Below are 13,871 nucleotides of genomic sequence, written 5' to 3' on the forward strand. Positions count from 1 at the left end.
TTTTCTTTTGTTAGACAGTCTCAACAGTATTCTTGCTGATGTTTTACAGTGGTGGGAGAGTCGCCGACTTTGTCTGGGCTTTCACTTCTCCCTCTCTAGTTAGGGTCGTGGGATTCGTTCCCGATACAGTTGCTTAGCTTTAAGGCCATAGGCTGATGGCCAGTTGGTGTTTTGTATTGTTTGTTCGATCCCCCTGTTTTGTTTTGTCCTGTCTTATCTTGCTATGTCTTGTCTGTCCTGCTCAGCTCCCCAGGTGTTTTCTCCCTTGTGTCCTACTCTCAGAACTCCGGATGGTGCATTTGTTCTCTTCTAGTTGCATAAAATGATTCCTATTAAGATCTGTTCCTTTAACGTCAATGGGTTAAATAACCCTGCTAAACGGAACCAGGTTTTATATAATCTACATAAACAAAAGATTTCCATAGCCTTCTTGCAGGAGACTCATTTTAAGTCGGATAATATCCCCTCCTGTAAGAACAGATACTTTACATACTGGGCGCATAGCACGTTCCTGGAGTCTAAATCTAGGGGCGTGTCTATCGCTATATACAAATTCATACCATGTGAGGTTTTGCAAGCCTCTCCCGATGAATTGGGGCGCTACGTTTTTCTTAAAGTGTCTATAGGTTCTCAGGTATTGGTACTAGCTAACATGTATTTTCCTAACACAGGACACTCTCAGTTTGGTTCCACGGTACTGTCAGTCCTGGATACCTTTGCCGATGGACTCCGATCGTCCTGGGGGGAGATATCAATTTTCCACTGGATGCCACGCTAGATTCCTCATCAGGTAGGTCCTCTACCCTGACTGGGGTGGCCGAGGTTTCCGGAGACACTTACACTCTCTGACTAGTTGACATATGGCACATCTTACACCCTACTGACAAAGACTTTACATTTTATTCTACATCCCACAATGTATACCATCGACTATATTTTCCTCTCACATTCCCTGCTAGATCTTAATCCCTCAGCAGGTATTGAACCTGCTCTATTCATTAATGCTATACTTACACTATATGATAAACCCAAGGCGAAAATAAAAGGGAACGGAATCTATTTTTTCACTTTCAAACTTTCACATAAAAAATGGCACCAGACAAGGTTGTCCATTATCCCCTTCATTGTATGTACTGGTAATAGAAACCCTAATTCAGACACTTCGGCAGGACCCTATAATACAGGGATGTTGAGTGGGATTTTTCACACACACCACTGCAGTTTTTACCGATGATTTTCAGATTTTGACCACAAAGCCTCTACAGTCTCTTCCGTGTATCTCTGCCCTGCTGGAACGATATGGAAGTCTATCGAACTTTAAAGTCAACTTCAGCTAATCGGAAATTCTGAATATAACGCTTCCACTACACCAGACATGCCAACTTGAGCTTCAATCTAAATATACTTGGCCTGTAGATTCCATTAAATACCTGGGTCTTAACCTAACGTGAGACCCCGCTGCCTTATATAAAGCCAACTATCTACCTGCACTTCATGACATAACTGAACAGCTTCTAAATCTGCATCTACCTTTTAAGGGTATTGCCGATTTTTGGCAAAAGCTCAATAAACAAACAGCTTTGATCTCAGCCCCCTCGCATGTAATGCCTTTGAGCCTCCTACTGAAGTATGATAACCCAGGTATAAGAGCTCCCTCAGACTTATGGGAACAACTTTTTAACATTACAGTAGCAGATGCATTTTATACAGATACTATTACCACATCAGACATTTTACTACAAAAGACCAAAATTCATCCTCCCAACTTTGTACAGTGACACGACTTTGACTGCTTCCAAGAAACTGCCATCCACACATCAGGACACCTAGCTAGAATCACACTTATTGAACAGCCACCTCACTCCAAAGATCTTTATTTTCTATATAATTGCCTTTTAACCAATGAGTTATGAGGTGTGTTCTAGTAAACTCACATTGACCCCTCAGTTGGTTCTTCTGTGGTGCTCAACCTCCTCTTTTACGTCACGGAAACATAATCTACCCACATTATTACTATCTGCAGCTAAATTGTTAATCCCAACATTCTGGCAGAACCCAAGCCCTCCAACCCTACAAGACTGGGGCAATAAGGTCAATCAAGTACTTCGACTAGAGGAACTAACTCAGTGGAAAGCTATGATTAGAACATCCTTCCTCAAGATCTGGGATCCCTGGATGCAATCCAAATATATGGACACATCCCACCTGGCTCCTACACAGCCTTGAATTTTATTTTATCTATAATTTTCTACTTGCACCCTACGAAGAACTAGTGCAACCCATACCCTTTAACCCCTTAAGGACTGGCCTCATTTTCACCTTAAGGACCAGACCATTTTTTGCAAATCTGACCAGTGTCACTTTATGTGTGAATAACTTTAAAACGCTTTTACTTATCCAGGCCATTCTGAGATTGTTTTTTTTGTCACATATTGTACTTCATGACACTGGTAAAATGGAGTAAAAAAAATCAATTTCTATTTATAAAAAAATACCAAATTTACCAAATATTTTGAAAAATTTGCAAATTTCCAAGTTTCAATTTCTCTACTTCTATAATACATAGTAATACCTCCAAAAATTATTACTTTAAATTCCCCATATGTCTACTTAATGTTTGAATCATTTTGGGAATGACATTTTATTTTTTGGGGACGTTACAAGGCTTAGAAGTTTAGAAGCAAAACTTGAAATTTTTCTGAAATTTTCAAAACCCACTTTTTAAGTTCAGTTCAGGTCTGAAGTCACTTTGTCAGGCTTACATAATATAAACCACCCAAAAATGACCCCATTCTAGAAACTACACCCCTCAAGGTATTCAAAACCTACTTTACAAACGTTGTTAACCCTTTAGGTATTTCACAAGAGTTAATGGCAAATGGAGATAAAATTTCAGAATTTCGATTTTTTTGGGCAAATTTTCCATTTTAATCCATTTTTGTCCAGTAACAAAGCAAGGGTTAACAGCCAAACACAACTCAATATTTATTGCCCTGATTCGGTAGTTTGCATAAACACCCCACATGTGGGCGTAAACTACTGTACGGGCACATGGTAGGGCGTAGAGCAGGGATGGCCAACCTGAGGCTCTCCAGCTGTTACAAAACTACAACTCCCAGCATGCCCAGGCTACCTACAGCTATCAGCCTACAGCAGGGCATGGTGGGAGTTGTAGTTTTACAACAGCTGGAGAGCCTCAGGTTGGCCATGCCTGGCGTAGAGGGAAAGGAGCGCCGTGTGGTTTTTGGAAGGCAGATTTTTCTGGACTGGTTTATTTACAGCATGTCCCATTTGAAGCCCCCCTGATGCACCCCTAGAGTAGAAACTCCATAAAAGTGACCCCATCTAAGAAACTACACCCCTCAAGGTATTCAAAACTGATTTTACAAACTTTGCTAACCCTTTAGGTGTTCCAGAAGAGTTATTGGCAAATGGAGATGAAATTTAAGAATTTAAATTTTTGGGCAAATTTTCCATTTTAATCCATTTTTTCCAGTAACAAAGCAAGGGTTAACAGCCAAACAAAACTCAATATTTATTGCCTTGATTCTGTAGTTTGCAGAAACACCCCACATGTGGCCGTAAACTACTAAACGGGCACACGGTAGGGCGTAGAGAGAAAGGAGCGCCGTGTGGTTTTTGGAAGGCAGATTTTGCTGGGCTGGTTTATTTACACCATGTCTCATTTAAAGCCCTCCTGATGCACCCCTAGAGTAGAAACTCCATAAAAGTGACCCCATTTTGGAAACTACGGTAGAAGGTGGCAGTTTTGTTGGGACTATTTTTAGGGTACATATGATTTTTGGTTGCTCTATATTACATTTTTGTGAGCCAAGGTTACCAAAAATAGAAATTCTGAAATTTCATCTCCATTTGCCATAAACTGTTGAGGAACACCTAAAGGGTTAATAAAGTTTGTAAAATCAGTTTTGAATACCTTGAGGGGTATAGTTTCATGGGGTATTTTTATAGAGCAGATTCTTACTGACTCGGCGATACCTAATATGTCTAAAACATTTTAGTATCTCCATAGTCTGAGTCAGTTTTGTTTTTAGTTTTTAGCCGATTATCTTAGGTTGGGGCTCATTTTTTTGCGGGATGAGAGGACGGTTTTATTGGCACTATTTTGGGGGGCATATGACTTTTTGATCGCTATTTGTGATGTAGGGTGACAAAAAAATACCTTTTTTTTTTTTTTTTTTTTACCGTGTTCATCTGAGGGGTTAGGTCATGGGGTAGTTTTTGTTTTAGTGTCTAAGAACCATAGTTTTTTTCCCCGATTGTCAGTGGCTAAATGGAATTAAAATTGGGGAAAGGGATTATAAATTTAGTACTCCATGGAAGTGTGGTACTCCCTTAAGCAACCATTAATGCAGAGGCCCAGATGATCGGGGCATGTGTCACACTGAGTGGTGGTGTCCTTTCGTATCCCCCTCCTGTGACACACTCTGCACCTTTTTTGGGTCCGTCCCTTCTTTCCAGTATGGGGGACCACACCTGGAAAGTGTTGGCCAGGGACGATCCGGGCGCCTCCAGTTCCCGAGGTACTCCGGCCTGCTCTTTCCCGGTCAGAAAAGATCAGGGTCTTGAGGACTGCCTCATAGAACTGGAGAAATTTCCCTGTGTTGCCAGCGCTCCGGGACAGCACAAAAGAGTTGTACAAGGCAACCTGTACCAAGCAGACTGCAACTTTTTTGTACTATGCCTGGGTTTTGCGCATGTCATTATATGGCTTGAGGACTTGATTAGAGAGATCAACTCCTCCCATATACTGATTTTAGACGACGATACAATCGGGCTTGAGGACCATTGCCGCGGTACCTCGCACAGGGACAGGGGTGATGACGTTACCATGAATTGTGGACAGTACAAGGACATCCCTCTTGTCCTTATATCGGACCAGCAACAGGTTTCCACTGGTTGTAAGGGCACGGGTCTCACCCCTGGGGATAGGTACCTGGAGGGGGTGGGTAGGGAGGCCGCGTTGATTTTTCCGCACGGTCCCACAAGCGGACATGGGTCTGGCGGTGAGGGCCTGGAACAAGGGGATACTAGTATAAAAGTTATCCACGTACAGGTGGTAACACTTAGGGGGGGCGTGGCTTGCTCATGGCGGAGTAGGACGCACGGCAGAACTGCTCTCTTGCCATGTGATTGAAATAGACTGTTCTCTCAACCGTAACCCTCATCAAACACCCGGAATGGGGAGGAAAAACAGCCAAGGGTCCGGTGGAGACTGACCACCAGCCAGACCAGACAGACATTCAGAAGTTTTTCGGTTCCCAGCCCGGGACCGAGGGGACTCAGACTGCTGCCAAGATGGCCGCCGCTCCTCCTCTCTCCAGCATGGAGGCTGCCGCGCGCTCTTCCCCTCCGGACCGGAGCTCATGCAGCGCCGCCTCGTGCAACTCAGAAAGCAGCTGGGATAAAGGGCACACCTTCAGGCCCTACCTACGAAGATGGACTTGGAGAACTCAGTTTCCAGATTGGAACAGACCTACAGAGTAGAGATGGAGGCCCTGAAGGGTGAAATTAAACATCTGGGCCATAGGGTGGAGGCCTCTGAGCACGCCCAGGAGACCTTCCAAGGCCATCTAGAGGAACATCATAAGGTGTTGGTGGCTTACTCTAAACACAACTCCCAGCTGTTATCACATCTGGATGACATCGACAACCGCCATCGCAAGAACAACCTGCGGATCAGGGGGGTCACAGAGCTGGTCCAATCAAGCGACCTGGAGCGCACCATTCAAGCGCTGTTTCACTCCTTATTGAAGGGAGAGGAGTCCTCCCCTAAAATGGAATGGAACCGTGTACATCGTGCCCTGGGGCCAAAATCGGCCGACCCAAGCAGGCCGCGTGACATAGTATGCTGCGTCCACTTCTACAAAGTAAAAGAGGCTATCCTGAAAGCAGCTCGCCAAGCTGACACAGTGGAAGTGGATGGATCCCAAGTCCAGATAATGCCGGACCTCTCTAGGAGAACTCTCCAGCTACGCAGGGCAGTCCGCCCCATTCTCAACTTACTAAGGAACAGAGACATCTAATATAGATGGGGGTTTCCCTTTCAGCTCCATGCTAAGAAGGACGGCAAGTCGGCGATCTTCCGAGACCCGGAGGACCTTTCCAAGTTTCTTGAGATTTCTCCCTCCCGGACTGGCCATCTGTATAATCTCCACCGCAGTTGCCACCCAGGGAGAAATGGTCCGTGATTTCTCCCAGAGCGACGAGGCAGAAGAAGTCGCTGTGATGGCTCCGGTGTTCACTTACCTCCTTTTTTTTTCTTCTTCTTATGTTACCTCCAACTCCGCCCGCAGATAAGAGGCCAATTTTGATGTCCAGGATGATGATCACTGCATGGGACTTTCCGTGCACATGGACGCCTCACTAGGGCGGTTGGTTGGGGGGTCTGCTACTTTCAGTTCTCATTTACAGTATACAGTTATCAGAGTGAGGGTTAATCACTATGATGTTTTTTCTTTTGTTAGACAGTCTCAACAGTATTCTTGCTGATGTTTTACAGTGGTGGGAGAGTCGCCGACTTTGTCTGGGCTTTCACTTCTCCCTCTCTAGTTAGGGTCGTGGGATTCGTTCCCGATACAGTTGCTTAGCTTTAAGGCCATAGGCTGATGGCCAGTTGGTGTTTTGTATTGTTTGTTCGATCCCCCTGTTTTGTTTTGTCCTGTCTTATCTTGCTATGTCTTGTCTGTCCTGCTCAGCTCCCCAGGTGTTTTCTCCCTTGTGTCCTACTCTCAGAACTCCGGATGGTGCATTTGTTCTCTTCTAGTTGCATAAAATGATTCCTATTAAGATCTGTTCCTTTAACGTCAATGGGTTAAATAACCCTGCTAAACGGAACCAGGTTTTATATAATCTACATAAACAAAAGATTTCCATAGCCTTCTTGCAGGAGACTCATTTTAAGTCGGATAATATCCCCTCCTGTAAGAACAGATACTTTACATACTGGGCGCATAGCACGTTCCTGGAGTCTAAATCTAGGGGCGTGTCTATCGCTATATACAAATTCATACCATGTGAGGTTTTGCAAGCCTCTCCCGATGAATTGGGGCGCTACGTTTTTCTTAAAGTGTCTATAGGTTCTCAGGTATTGGTACTAGCTAACATGTATTTTCCTAACACAGGACACTCTCAGTTTGGTTCCACGGTACTGTCAGTCCTGGATACCTTTGCCGATGGACTCCGATCGTCCTGGGGGGAGATATCAATTTTCCACTGGATGCCACGCTAGATTCCTCATCAGGTAGGTCCTCTACCCTGACTGGGGTGGCCGAGGTTTCCGGAGACACTTACACTCTCTGACTAGTTGACATATGGCACATCTTACACCCTACTGACAAAGACTTTACATTTTATTCTACATCCCACAATGTATACCATCGACTATATTTTCCTCTCACATTCCCTGCTAGATCTTAATCCCTCAGCAGGTATTGAACCTGCTCTATTCATTAATGCTATACTTACACTATATGATAAACCCAAGGCGAAAATAAAAGGGAACGGAATCTATTTTTTCACTTTCAAACTTTCACATAAAAAATGGCACCAGACAAGGTTGTCCATTATCCCCTTCATTGTATGTACTGGTAATAGAAACCCTAATTCAGACACTTCGGCAGGACCCTATAATACAGGGATGTTGAGTGGGATTTTTCACACACACCACTGCAGTTTTTACCGATGATTTTCAGATTTTGACCACAAAGCCTCTACAGTCTCTTCCGTGTATCTCTGCCCTGCTGGAACGATATGGAAGTCTATCGAACTTTAAAGTCAACTTCAGCTAATCGGAAATTCTGAATATAACGCTTCCACTACACCAGACATGCCAACTTGAGCTTCAATCTAAATATACTTGGCCTGTAGATTCCATTAAATACCTGGGTCTTAACCTAACGTGAGACCCCGCTGCCTTATATAAAGCCAACTATCTACCTGCACTTCATGACATAACTGAACAGCTTCTAAATCTGCATCTACCTTTTAAGGGTATTGCCGATTTTTGGCAAAAGCTCAATAAACAAACAGCTTTGATCTCAGCCCCCTCGCATGTAATGCCTTTGAGCCTCCTACTGAAGTATGATAACCCAGGTATAAGAGCTCCCTCAGACTTATGGGAACAACTTTTTAACATTACAGTAGCAGATGCATTTTATACAGATACTATTACCACATCAGACATTTTACTACAAAAGACCAAAATTCATCCTCCCAACTTTGTACAGTGACACGACTTTGACTGCTTCCAAGAAACTGCCATCCACACATCAGGACACCTAGCTAGAATCACACTTATTGAACAGCCACCTCACTCCAAAGATCTTTATTTTCTATATAATTGCCTTTTAACCAATGAGTTATGAGGTGTGTTCTAGTAAACTCACATTGACCCCTCAGTTGGTTCTTCTGTGGTGCTCAACCTCCTCTTTTACGTCACGGAAACATAATCTACCCACATTATTACTATCTGCAGCTAAATTGTTAATCCCAACATTCTGGCAGAACCCAAGCCCTCCAACCCTACAAGACTGGGGCAATAAGGTCAATCAAGTACTTCGACTAGAGGAACTAACTCAGTGGAAAGCTATGATTAGAACATCCTTCCTCAAGATCTGGGATCCCTGGATGCAATCCAAATATATGGACACATCCCACCTGGCTCCTACACAGCCTTGAATTTTATTTTATCTATAATTTTCTACTTGCACCCTACGAAGAACTAGTGCAACCCATACCCTTTAACCCCTTAAGGACTGGCCTCATTTTCACCTTAAGGACCAGACCATTTTTTGCAAATCTGACCAGTGTCACTTTATGTGTGAATAACTTTAAAACGCTTTTACTTATCCAGGCCATTCTGAGATTGTTTTTTTTGTCACATATTGTACTTCATGACACTGGTAAAATGGAGTAAAAAAAATCAATTTCTATTTATAAAAAAATACCAAATTTACCAAATATTTTGAAAAATTTGCAAATTTCCAAGTTTCAATTTCTCTACTTCTATAATACATAGTAATACCTCCAAAAATTATTACTTTAAATTCCCCATATGTCTACTTAATGTTTGAATCATTTTGGGAATGACATTTTATTTTTTGGGGACGTTACAAGGCTTAGAAGTTTAGAAGCAAAACTTGAAATTTTTCTGAAATTTTCAAAACCCACTTTTTAAGTTCAGTTCAGGTCTGAAGTCACTTTGTCAGGCTTACATAATATAAACCACCCAAAAATGACCCCATTCTAGAAACTACACCCCTCAAGGTATTCAAAACCTACTTTACAAACGTTGTTAACCCTTTAGGTATTTCACAAGAGTTAATGGCAAATGGAGATAAAATTTCAGAATTTCGATTTTTTTGGGCAAATTTTCCATTTTAATCCATTTTTTCCAGTAACAAAGCAAGGGTTAACAGCCAAACACAACTCAATATTTATTGCCCTGATTCGGTAGTTTGCATAAACACCCCACATGTGGGCGTAAACTACTGTACGGGCACATGGTAGGGCGTAGAGCAGGGATGGCCAACCTGAGGCTCTCCAGCTGTTACAAAACTACAACTCCCAGCATGCCCAGGCTACCTACAGCTATCAGCCTACAGCAGGGCATGGTGGGAGTTGTAGTTTTACAACAGCTGGAGAGCCTCAGGTTGGCCATGCCTGGCGTAGAGGGAAAGGAGCGCCGTGTGGTTTTTGGAAGGCAGATTTTTCTGGACTGGTTTATTTACAGCATGTCCCATTTGAAGCCCCCCTGATGCACCCCTAGAGTAGAAACTCCATAAAAGTGACCCCATCTAAGAAACTACACCCCTCAAGGTATTCAAAACTGATTTGACAAACTTTGCTAACCCTTTAGGTGTTCCAGAAGAGTTATTGGCAAATGGAGATGAAATTTAAGAATTTAAATTTTTGGGCAAATTTTCCATTTTAATCCATTTTTTCCAGTAACAAAGCAAGGGTTAACAGCCAAACAAAACTCAATATTTATTGCCTTGATTCTGTAGTTTGCAGAAACACCCCACATGTGGCCGTAAACTACTAAACGGGCACACGGTAGGGCGTAGAGAGAAAGGAGCGCCGTGTGGTTTTTGGAAGGCAGATTTTGCTGGGCTGGTTTATTTACACCATGTCTCATTTAAAGCCCTCCTGATGCACCCCTAGAGTAGAAACTCCATAAAAGTGACCCCATTTTGGAAACTACGGTAGAAGGTGGCAGTTTTGTTGGGACTATTTTTAGGGTACATATGATTTTTGGTTGCTCTATATTACATTTTTGTGAGCCAAGGTTACCAAAAATAGAAATTCTGAAATTTCATCTCCATTTGCCATAAACTGTTGAGGAACACCTAAAGGGTTAATAAAGTTTGTAAAATCAGTTTTGAATACCTTGAGGGGTATAGTTTCATGGGGTATTTTTATAGAGCAGATTCTTACTGACTCGGCGATACCTAATATGTCTAAAACATTTTAGTATCTCCATAGTCTGAGTCAGTTTTGTTTTTAGTTTTTAGCCGATTATCTTAGGTTGGGGCTCATTTTTTTGCGGGATGAGAGGACGGTTTTATTGGCACTATTTTGGGGGGCATATGACTTTTTGATCGCTATTTGTGATGTAGGGTGACAAAAAAATACCTTTTTTTTTTTTTTTTTTTACCGTGTTCATCTGAGGGGTTAGGTCATGGGGTAGTTTTTGTTTTAGTGTCTAAGAACCATAGTTTTTTTCCCCGATTGTCAGTGGCTAAATGGAATTAAAATTGGGGAAAGGGATTATAAATTTAGTACTCCATGGAAGTGTGGTACTCCCTTAAGCAACCATTAATGCAGAGGCCCAGATGATCGGGGCATGTGTCACACTGAGTGGTGGTGTCCTTTCGTATCCCCCTCCTGTGACACACTCTGCACCTTTTTTGGGTCCGTCCCTTCTTTCCAGTATGGGGGACCACACCTGGAAAGTGTTGGCCAGGGACGATCCGGGCGCCTCCAGTTCCCGAGGTACTCCGGCCTGCTCTTTCCCGGTCAGAAAAGATCAGGGTCTTGAGGACTGCCTCATAGAACTGGAGAAATTTCCCTGTGTTGCCAGCGCTCCGGGACAGCACAAAAGAGTTGTACAAGGCAACCTGTACCAAGCAGACTGCAACTTTTTTGTACTATGCCTGGGTTTTGCGCATGTCATTATATGGCTTGAGGACTTGATTAGAGAGATCAACTCCTCCCATATACTGATTTTAGACGACGATACAATCGGGCTTGAGGACCATTGCCGCGGTACCTCGCACAGGGACAGGGGTGATGACGTTACCATGAATTGTGGACAGTACAAGGACATCCCTCTTGTCCTTATATCGGACCAGCAACAGGTTTCCACTGGTTGTAAGGGCACGGGTCTCACCCCTGGGGATAGGTACCTGGAGGGGGTGGGTAGGGAGGCCGCGTTGATTTTTCCGCACGGTCCCACAAGCGGACATGGGTCTGGCGGTGAGGGCCTGGAACAAGGGGATACTAGTATAAAAGTTATCCACGTACAGGTGGTAACACTTAGGGGGGGCGTGGCTTGCTCATGGCGGAGTAGGACGCACGGCAGAACTGCTCTCTTGCCATGTGATTGAAATAGACTGTTCTCTCAACCGTGACCCTCATCAAACACCCGGAATGGGGAGGAAAAACAGCCAAGGGTCCGGTGGAGACTGACCACCAGCCAGACCAGACAGACATTCAGAAGTTTTTCGGTTCCCAGCCCGGGACCGAGGGGACTCAGACTGCTGCCAAGATGGCCGCCGCTCCTCCTCTCTCCAGCATGGAGGCTGCCGCGCGCTCTTCCCCTCCGGACCGGAGCTCATGCAGCGCCGCCTCGTGCAACTCAGAAAGCAGCTGGGATAAAGGGCACACCTTCAGGCCCTACCTACGAAGATGGACTTGGAGAACTCAGTTTCCAGATTGGAACAGACCTACAGAGTAGAGATGGAGGCCCTGAAGGGTGAAATTAAACATCTGGGCCATAGGGTGGAGGCCTCTGAGCACGCCCAGGAGACCTTCCAAGGCCATCTAGAGGAACATCATAAGGTGTTGGTGGCTTACTCTAAACACAACTCCCAGCTGTTATCACATCTGGATGACATCGACAACCGCCATCGCAAGAACAACCTGCGGATCAGGGGGGTCACAGAGCTGGTCCAATCAAGCGACCTGGAGCGCACCATTCAAGCGCTGTTTCACTCCTTATTGAAGGGAGAGGAGTCCTCCCCTAAAATGGAATGGAACCGTGTACATCGTGCCCTGGGGCCAAAATCGGCCGACCCAAGCAGGCCGCGTGACATAGTATGCTGCGTCCACTTCTACAAAGTAAAAGAGGCTATCCTGAAAGCAGCTCGCCAAGCTGACACAGTGGAAGTGGATGGATCCCAAGTCCAGATAATGCCGGACCTCTCTAGGAGAACTCTCCAGCTACGCAGGGCAGTCCGCCCCATTCTCAACTTACTAAGGAACAGAGACATCTAATATAGATGGGGGTTTCCCTTTCAGCTCCATGCTAAGAAGGACGGCAAGTCGGCGATCTTCCGAGACCCGGAGGACCTTTCCAAGTTTCTTGAGATTTCTCCCTCCCGGACTGGCCATCTGTATAATCTCCACCGCAGTTGCCACCCAGGGAGAAATGGTCCGTGATTTCTCCCAGAGCGACGAGGCAGAAGAAGTCGCTGTGATGGCTCCGGTGTTCACTTACCTCCTTTTTTTTTCTTCTTCTTATGTTACCTCCAACTCCGCCCGCAGATAAGAGGCCAATTTTGATGTCCAGGATGATGATCACTGCATGGGACTTTCCGTGCACATGGACGCCTCACTAGGGCGGTTGGTTGGGGGGTCTGCTACTTTCAGTTCTCATTTACAGTATACAGTTATCAGAGTGAGGGTTAATCACTATGATGTTTTTTCTTTTGTTAGACAGTCTCAACAGTATTCTTGCTGATGTTTTACAGTGGTGGGAGAGTCGCCGACTTTGTCTGGGCTTTCACTTCTCCCTCTCTAGTTAGGGTCGTGGGATTCGTTCCCGATACAGTTGCTTAGCTTTAAGGCCATAGGCTGATGGCCAGTTGGTGTTTTGTATTGTTTGTTCGATCCCCCTGTTTTGTTTTGTCCTGTCTTATCTTGCTATGTCTTGTCTGTCCTGCTCAGCTCCCCAGGTGTTTTCTCCCTTGTGTCCTACTCTCAGAACTCCGGATGGTGCATTTGTTCTCTTCTAGTTGCATAAAATGATTCCTATTAAGATCTGTTCCTTTAACGTCAATGGGTTAAATAACCCTGCTAAACGGAACCAGGTTTTATATAATCTACATAAACAAAAGATTTCCATAGCCTTCTTGCAGGAGACTCATTTTAAGTCGGATAATATCCCCTCCTGTAAGAACAGATACTTTACATACTGGGCGCATAGCACGTTCCTGGAGTCTAAATCTAGGGGCGTGTCTATCGCTATATACAAATTCATACCATGTGAGGTTTTGCAAGCCTCTCCCGATGAATTGGGGCGCTACGTTTTTCTTAAAGTGTCTATAGGTTCTCAGGTATTGGTACTAGCTAACATGTATTTTCCTAACACAGGACACTCTCAGTTTGGTTCCACGGTACTGTCAGTCCTGGATACCTTTGCCGATGGACTCCGATCGTCCTGGGGGGAGATATCAATTTTCCACTGGATGCCACGCTAGATTCCTCATCAGGTAGGTCCTCTACCCTGACTGGGGTGGCCGAGGTTTCCGGAGACACTTACACTCTCTGACTAGTTGACATATGGCACATCTTACACCCTACTGACAAAGACTTTACATTTTATTCTACATCCCACAATGTATACC

The sequence above is a fragment of the Bufo bufo genome, chromosome 10 (assembly GCF_905171765.1).
Source record: "Bufo bufo chromosome 10, aBufBuf1.1, whole genome shotgun sequence".
NCBI lineage: Eukaryota > Metazoa > Chordata > Amphibia > Anura > Bufonidae > Bufo > Bufo bufo.